Consider the following 8150-nt stretch of genomic DNA (forward strand, 5'->3'; position numbering starts at 1 on the left):
TACCGAAAGGGCGGTTCAAGGGTGCTAATCCTTCCTTGACCGTAACCGACTCCCGAATCCGACATATCTTTGGTAAGACGCAGATCAGGTAAGATATAAGGTATCCGATTAACCTATTTTTTTTAAATAAATAATCGGTGGCGACTCCAATCCATTTTCCTAAGTCGAAGCCCAATTCCGGGGCCCAACCGAAAGACGGTTACGACAACTAGTACAACAGCCATACATATATACATAAATACATATAAAATAATAATTAAAAATAAAAATAAATAAATAAATAAATTATTTCATACAAGGAAAAGTACAATGACCAAATCAAAATTACAAAAAAGTGCAAGGGGCATCGAAACATTTAACCTTAATATTTTCTTCTTCTTATTTTCAATAATGGTGGTAAGAATAAATATTAAATAAATTCGGATGACCTAAAGCATAAATATAGCTACTTCCAATGCAACTAAAACAAAAGGACTAAAATAAACCAATTCTCATATTAACAACCTAAATCAAACATTTAACCATAATACTTATATATGCACGATGACTAAAATGTAAAAATGAAAACATTTGAACTTTGAAATTGTAAATATTTCATTGTATTTCATGACCACAATAGAAGGATACAAAGTATGAGGGACCTAAACGGCTATTTGCCCCTAAAAAACCCAAAAACAGGGGGAAGGTTAAGGTGAAACGGTGTCTTGTTGAAGAGCTCATATAAGCTCATTTAGGGTTTTAAAACTGTAACACACTTCTCCCGTATACCTTTCTGTACACGAGATACAGATGTCACATTACTTTTAAGATATTTCCTCTTTTAAAAACCAATAAAATTTTGTTTCCAAATTTTCTTAAAACATAACATTTTTAATATAAAGCAAAACATTAATTGAAATATGTTAGGAGGTTCAATTTAAATACAATTCAGAGCATTTTTCGTATTTTAATTAGATGCCAACTAAATTTTTCCAAAACAAACCAGATTGTCCTATAGTTACTGACGAGTCAACCTTAATTGATGATAGCTGGTGCTATTGCTGCACTCCTTACTCGACTAATCTCCGCCTTTACCTACGCGTGAAATCAGCACATGTTAAATACTTATTTAGTGAGACATAGTATTGTAAAAAAACATTTCTATATACATAAGTATATCATGTTTATTTGGTTTCGAACTACTTCGTATCATCCATAAGGATTATATAAATCCCTATTGTTTAAACCAAATTTCTTTCATACTATCATCGTAAACATTCTTAGTATGTCCAACATACCTTTCTTTCAGTACATGTTTCTCATTATTCTTTAGTAATTATTCATTAATCTAATTTATGACATCCTTTCATGCTTTTAATGTACCGTTATGCATTTCATTTATGTCAAAGGCATATTAGCCTTTCATCTAATTTGCATAATTGACACCTTCATGTTCAATACACAACTAGGCCATTAATCTTTTACTCAAAGGTATTTAGCCTTTTATCTAACTGGCATAATTGATACCTTTCTGTCAAATGCACAGCTAGGCTATTAATCTTTTACTCAAAGCTATTTAACCTTTCATCTAACTGGCATAATTGACATCTTTCTGTCAAATGCACAACTAGGCTATTAATCTTTTACTCAAAGCTATTTAACCTTTCATCAAACTGGCATAATCGACACATTTCTATCAAATTCACAGATAGGCTATTAATCTTTTACTCAAAGGTATTTAACATGTCATCTAATTGACATAATTGACACCTTTCTGTCAAATGCACTGCTAAGCTATTAATCTTTTACTCAAATGTATTAACCTTTCATCTAACTAGAATAATTGACACCTTTCTGTCAAATGCACAACTAGCTTTTAATATTTTACTCATAGGTATTTAACCTTTCATCTAACTCGCATAATTGACACCTTTCTTTCAAATGCACAACTAGGCTATTAATCGTTTACACAAAGGTATTTAACCTTTCATCTAAATGGCATAATTGACACCTTCCTGTCACATGCACAACTAGTCTATTAATCTTTTACTCAAAGGTATTTAACCTTTCATCTAACTGGCATAATTGACACATTTCTGTCAAATGCACAAGTAGGCTATTAATCTTTTACTCAAAGGTATTTAAATTTTCATCTAACTGGCATTATTGACACATTTCTGTCAAATGCACAACTAGGCTATTAATATTTTACTTTAGAACAGTTTTTACGCTAATAATTATTCATAATATCAATTAACGCTTTAAATTCATTATAAATTCTATAGTTTGGACACATAGTACCAATACAAAAATTCACAGTCTTATTATAATTTATGTAGGTTGCACACACACCACCAACACAGAAATTCATATAATTTCTTAGTTTTCGCACATAAAGTGCCCATACGGAAATTCATAAACTAATTATGAACTTCTTAACTTTTTGCACACAAAGTGCCCATACGAAAATTCATAAACTATTTATGAATTTCTTAACTTTATGCACACAAAGTTCCCATACGAAAATTCATAAACTTATTATGAATTTCTTAACTTTTTGCACACAAAGTGACCATATGGAAATTCATAAACTTATTATGAATTTCTTAACTTTATGCACACTTAGTGCCATTTGGTAATCATCATACATGTATCAATCAATCATACATCTATTACTACCATAACATATACGTACATAATAAATGCACTCACCTGGCTATCCTTGCTATTATATCCCAAACCGCAAAGTTGATTACTCAGGTACTTTACCTTTGCCTTTAGTTTTGCTTGATTCCGGAGATTGATTTCAATCTACTCAAGCATCCATTAAAGACACGTATAATGTCAATTGTTAGTATATTTAGGAATGTTCATTTTTCGGTTTTAACTGAATTAACCGACCGAACCGAATTAGTTTGGTTAATTCGGTCGGCCACCGAATTAGTTCGGCCGGGGAACGGTTAATAATTTTTTTTAAATTCTGTTAACAGTTAATTCGATTCGAAATCGGTTAATTAACCGAAATTAAATTTTAAATATATTATATATATAACATATGGGCTCAACCCAAACCATTTTAATAACTTTTAAACCTAAATCAATATTAATTAATTATAAAAATCCATTGAAATTTCTATTTTATAATTATTTATTATTTAAATTAATTGTAAATTGTTTTTTTAAATTAAATAATATTCATTTTTATATAAATTATGAAATTTTAAAAATTTTTGGTTAATTCAAAAATTAACCGAAATTTATTTGGTTCTGTTAATATTTTCAAAAGAAAGTTTGGTTCGGTTAACGGTTAAAGAAAAAAAAGTTCGGTTAATTCAGTTAATGGTAATTTGGTTTGGTCGGCCATCGATTCAACTGAATGAACACCCCTAAGTATATTTCCTAACAATTACACTTAAACAATACTCAAAAGTACATATTATTAAATTTCTATAACAATCGCAGCTTATCTTAACATTTCTGGCTCAATAGTATCGATACCTCTACCATGGTATCGATACTACTACACTATGGTACCGATAATACGGTATCGATGTCATTTTTGCATTCTGTTATCAATGGTATCGATACTTTCCTCACAGTATCGATACCCCCCTTTCAATATCAATACTTCTTGAATAAGTATCGATACTACTCAGTTGTTCTTCCCATTTTAAGCTTATAGTATCGGTACTGTTTACTGATACTCGAACCCAGATTTTCCAGTTTTCAACCTAATTATTACCCAAATTAGGTCAAATTTCCTTATGTTTACTCCCAACAATACTATTAAACTCTTATTTACTTATCCATACTGACTTTCCTTCATATAGATTCTTAAAACATCTAAAATCTTCCAAAAACATTTAGATCTAAGAATCAGACCTCTTTTTGTATCATGTTCTTAAACCCATCCAATACTCCTAATCTCTTATTTACATATTTGACAAGTCAAAAATACTAATAAATATCAGCAAAAACTTATATTCTAACATAACACTCAAAAACCCATTTTCTTCAATCTCAAATATCTCATCTATCTCTTAGTTTTAATCCCATATAATCCTTCCTTAAGCTTTTGTCATACTCAATGCTTCAAAAACTAACAAAAAATGAAAGAATAAACTAACAAATTGAGATCTCACCTTTAGCTATGGAGGAGGGCTATCCACGTGAAAGAAGAAGAAAAGAGTTGACTTAGTTAACTCACTTTCCATTATTTCTTTACTTTAATACCTTAATGACAATGAAATTTAAATTCATTTTATTCCAAATGACCAAAATGTCCCTTTTAACCATCCATTGTTACAATTAAGTCTAAACCACTAATCCAACTCATTTCTCAACTTTTTTCATTTAATCACTTTAATCCTCAATTTTTAAATCTTTTCAATAAATTCCCTAATTTAATATTTGGGGCATTACAAAAACACTCACCCTTTTCATTTTATTTCTTACCTGCCGCCTCTCCCATTCTAAAAGGGAGAGAACCCTCTCGAGCCTCGTCTCCTTTCACTTCAAACGACCTAAAATATGGTTGTTCTCAATGCCGTTTAACCTGATTTAGAACCCCCAAATACCTTTCTTTATATTTCCCTCACGAATACCTCCTTTAATCAACCCAATAGACCACTTTTTCCTTTAATCCCAAAGAAAACCGAAGATATTACCTCGAGTTTGGATGATCGTGGCTACTATGTATCAGATAAGAATATCTTTTTCTCCACCCTTTTTAGTGATTACTCTATATGGTTTTTTTCTTTTTGTTTTTTTTCTCTTTTCTCTCTCTGTAAAAATTTTGGATCATCCCCCTAATGTGGTTCCCTTGCTTCGTTTATATATTCAAATCTATTGTTGCATGTTATCGTTTTATTCTAATCTTGAGATGCTGTAAGAGTGCTCTGCTTTTTTTTTTATTGACAACCTGGCTCTATGCTTTTTATTTGTCCTCATTCAAGTAATATATATATATATGTATATATATATATGTATATATATATGTTTTTTTACTAATTTTTTGTCCTTTTCGCTTGATTGATGAGTGTTGATGGTCGACTGAGGTGACAGTGGTGATTGGATCAGACAACGACAGTGGTGAGAGGAATGGATAGTGGCAACACGACTACATTGGTAGTGGTAGTGGCAGCAGGGTAGGTGGCGGCAGGCTTCAATCCTAGGGTTATGATGAAACCCTATGATCCCTTCCATCTGGGTCGTTGGATCAAGGGCAGATCCAACTATTGGATCTCTAGCGGCTAGGTGATGAGATGAAACCCTAATTTGTTGGGTTGATCCATTTTGGGCCGATTTTTGGGTTGTTGTCCCATTTGTAATTCGGGCTTTAATCTTTGTAACGTTGGGCCTGTTTTTTTTTATGTATTTAGGCCTTTTTTATTGTAACCTATGAAATAAAAATAAAAATAAAAAGTAAATATTTATAAATATTAATTAATTATTTTACATATTGTAGGTCAAACATAATTGACATCAACACAATCAACATTAACTATCAGAACACAATTAATACTAACAATTACTAACACAATTAATATTTCCAATTAATAACACAATTAATATTCACAATTAATATTCTTTGACCACTAAAACTTAAAACCTATAATTTAGTTTAGGACACATGTATATATGTGTATATAAGCCCGGATAAAATAGTGTCTATGGTTGTGTCATTGTCTTCGCTTTTGTTTTGTCATAGAAACAAGATTGTTTAAAATAAAATATTAATTCTGATAAAAAATTAAATTGAATAAAAATATATAAATTATAGTCGTGTGAAAAATTACTGTCCTAGAAGTAAATCTATCATTATTGATGTAATCGTAAAGTGAACATAGCCCTATTAAGTTAGCATTGCTCTTCCATATTTGTACTCCCAAATACTGAAGTGTAAAACAATCAATATTCCTCTTCTCGATAAATGCATTGAGATAATATCCACAAAGAGATATATAACCATTAACACAAGGTCATCCTATGCAGTTATGAAGAAATTAGTCCTTTACACCCAACTAATAATCAAAGGAGTATTTTCATCATTTTCATATTCCTCGTCCAAACACCATGACATGCATATATCTAACAAGGAAAGCATCATATTTATGAAAATAATGAAACAAATAAAAATTTGAGAACCTTAAACCCTCGAAAATACAATTACTAATCGCTAGTCCAAAATGTTATTTTTTCTTATGGATATAAAGCTCCGTACTTGAGTATGGCTCTCGATTTAAATACTCGGAACATCAAATTATAATAGAAGTTACAAAATGATGATTTTGGAGGACATAATTATCAAAATAGAAAGAAGGTAAGGTCTAAATAAACTACATTGTACTCTTAATAAGAGAATTCATGTTCAAACCATGAAATAATATTATTAAGAGCAACCTAATAAATGGTTTAAAATTCCGATCAACATTAAATATAGAAGAAAGGAAAACAAAAATTAATTGTACGTAAAATAAATTGCATAATGAGAACAACCTATTATTATCGTTTTCAAAACTAAAATTTATACCGCGAACTCAAATATGACTTATTTATGATTGATTTATTTATTCAATTAAATTTGATATACATAAGGCTAGATCTCTCATTTGTCTGTTTAATCTAATTTATCTCTTACTGCAATTTGTAATTGCATTTGTTAACATTGAACTTTATATAAATTATTCTTGAATCAATTTAAACCTCCATTTATTTATTTTGTTATGTATTCTTTAACCCTCAACCATGAATCCTAGACTTCAAGAATGTTTGGTATATGTTGCACTTGAGAGCAAGTGGTATATCCATATGGAAAAACTCACTTTGAGCACATTGGAAGCCATATGAGCAATGAGAGTTGAAATAAATGAATTGATGGTTTGCAATGAGAAAAACAGACAAAAATACTCATATTTTTGTTGCAAATTTACAATTGGAACTTGCATTCTCCCTTCATGGGGGCATCTCCATCACCTCTGATCTCATTCCATGTATCCACAATGGCCACGTCTTTCACGTTCATCTGGCAACAAAATGAAGATTTTTTTCCGTAGAACATTTGTTCCCATCAGACAATCTTCACCCCCACCTGCTGGCTTCGTTAGTTGAACCATTGCCTCTTTATTCCACCCACCATATTGATTCCAAACGGAAGATCTCACCGATCAGGAGAAAAAATAAAACCTGGCCAATGCAGACATCAAACCTACAACCTTCGCGTTATTAGCACAACACTCTAACCAACTGAGCTAATAGGCCTCTTAATTCTCTTTTGACGAATTTTATAATTATTATATACCTGACATAACATATTGAAATTTAAAGGATAATTAGAAGTTGCATAAAATAGAACGCTAGAAGGAGGGCTTGAACCTCCGACCTTGTGGTTAACAGCCACACGCTCTAACCAACTGAGCTATTCCAGCTTTTTGTTCCTCTTTGGGGAGGACGCAAAATTGACCTGGCCTGTTTGGTGGTGTTCTGAATTGATGTCTGATTGTTGGGTCTTTAAGGATGGTTGAACGAAATTTCAGTCGATAAATCTGAATTATATTAATGTGTTGTCTTCCTGATCATTTTGGTTACCTGTTTGGTGAATAGCATGGTGGTGTTAGTTTCATGTTTTTTTTATTTGTATAGCATTATTACTGCATTTGAGAGTTTGTATGTCACTGGTGTCGTGTTTTGGGCGTAGGATTGTCGATTTTAGTTATTTTTTGTGAAAGCATAGGTATTATTTGAATCTATGTAAAATACTTTTAGTGGTTTTATTATTATCAATAATTTTTGCTTTGTCAAAAAAAAATGTTTCCAGTTTGAGAAACAAAACGAAAATAAATTGCATTGTACAATTTTACATTTTACAATGTCAAAGAATTACATGAAGACATACATAACCTACTATCGAATCCGTCTTTCGGTTGGGCCCCGAATTGGGCCTCGACTTGGATTAAATGAATTGAGAGTCGCCACCGATCATTTATTTGAAAGCAAACGGGTTGATCGGATACCTTATTTCTTACCTGGTCTGTGTCTTTTCAAAGATGTGTCGGATTCGGGAGTTGGTTACAGTCAAAGAAGGATTAGCACCCTTGAACTGCCCATTCGGTATTACGTAATTTCCAGTTGTCTTTAATTAAGAAAATTGTAGCTTTAAATTAAAAGGTAAA

At 31.3% G+C, this 8150-nt stretch overlaps 1 non-coding gene across 1 annotated transcript; it reads right to left on the minus strand.

Annotated features, from left to right (window-relative positions):
- Positions 1-7332: 7332 nt before the first annotated feature.
- TRNAN-GUU lies at positions 7333-7406 on the minus strand. The gene has a single exon. It is a non-coding gene; the product is annotated as a tRNA-Asn (tRNA).
- Between the last annotated feature and the right edge of the window lie 744 nt (positions 7407-8150).

Source organism: Hibiscus syriacus, unplaced genomic scaffold (genome assembly GCF_006381635.1).
Source record: "Hibiscus syriacus cultivar Baekdansim isolate YM2019G1 unplaced genomic scaffold, ASM638163v2 tig00111213_pilon, whole genome shotgun sequence".
Classification (NCBI taxonomy): Eukaryota; Viridiplantae; Streptophyta; class Magnoliopsida; order Malvales; family Malvaceae; genus Hibiscus; species Hibiscus syriacus.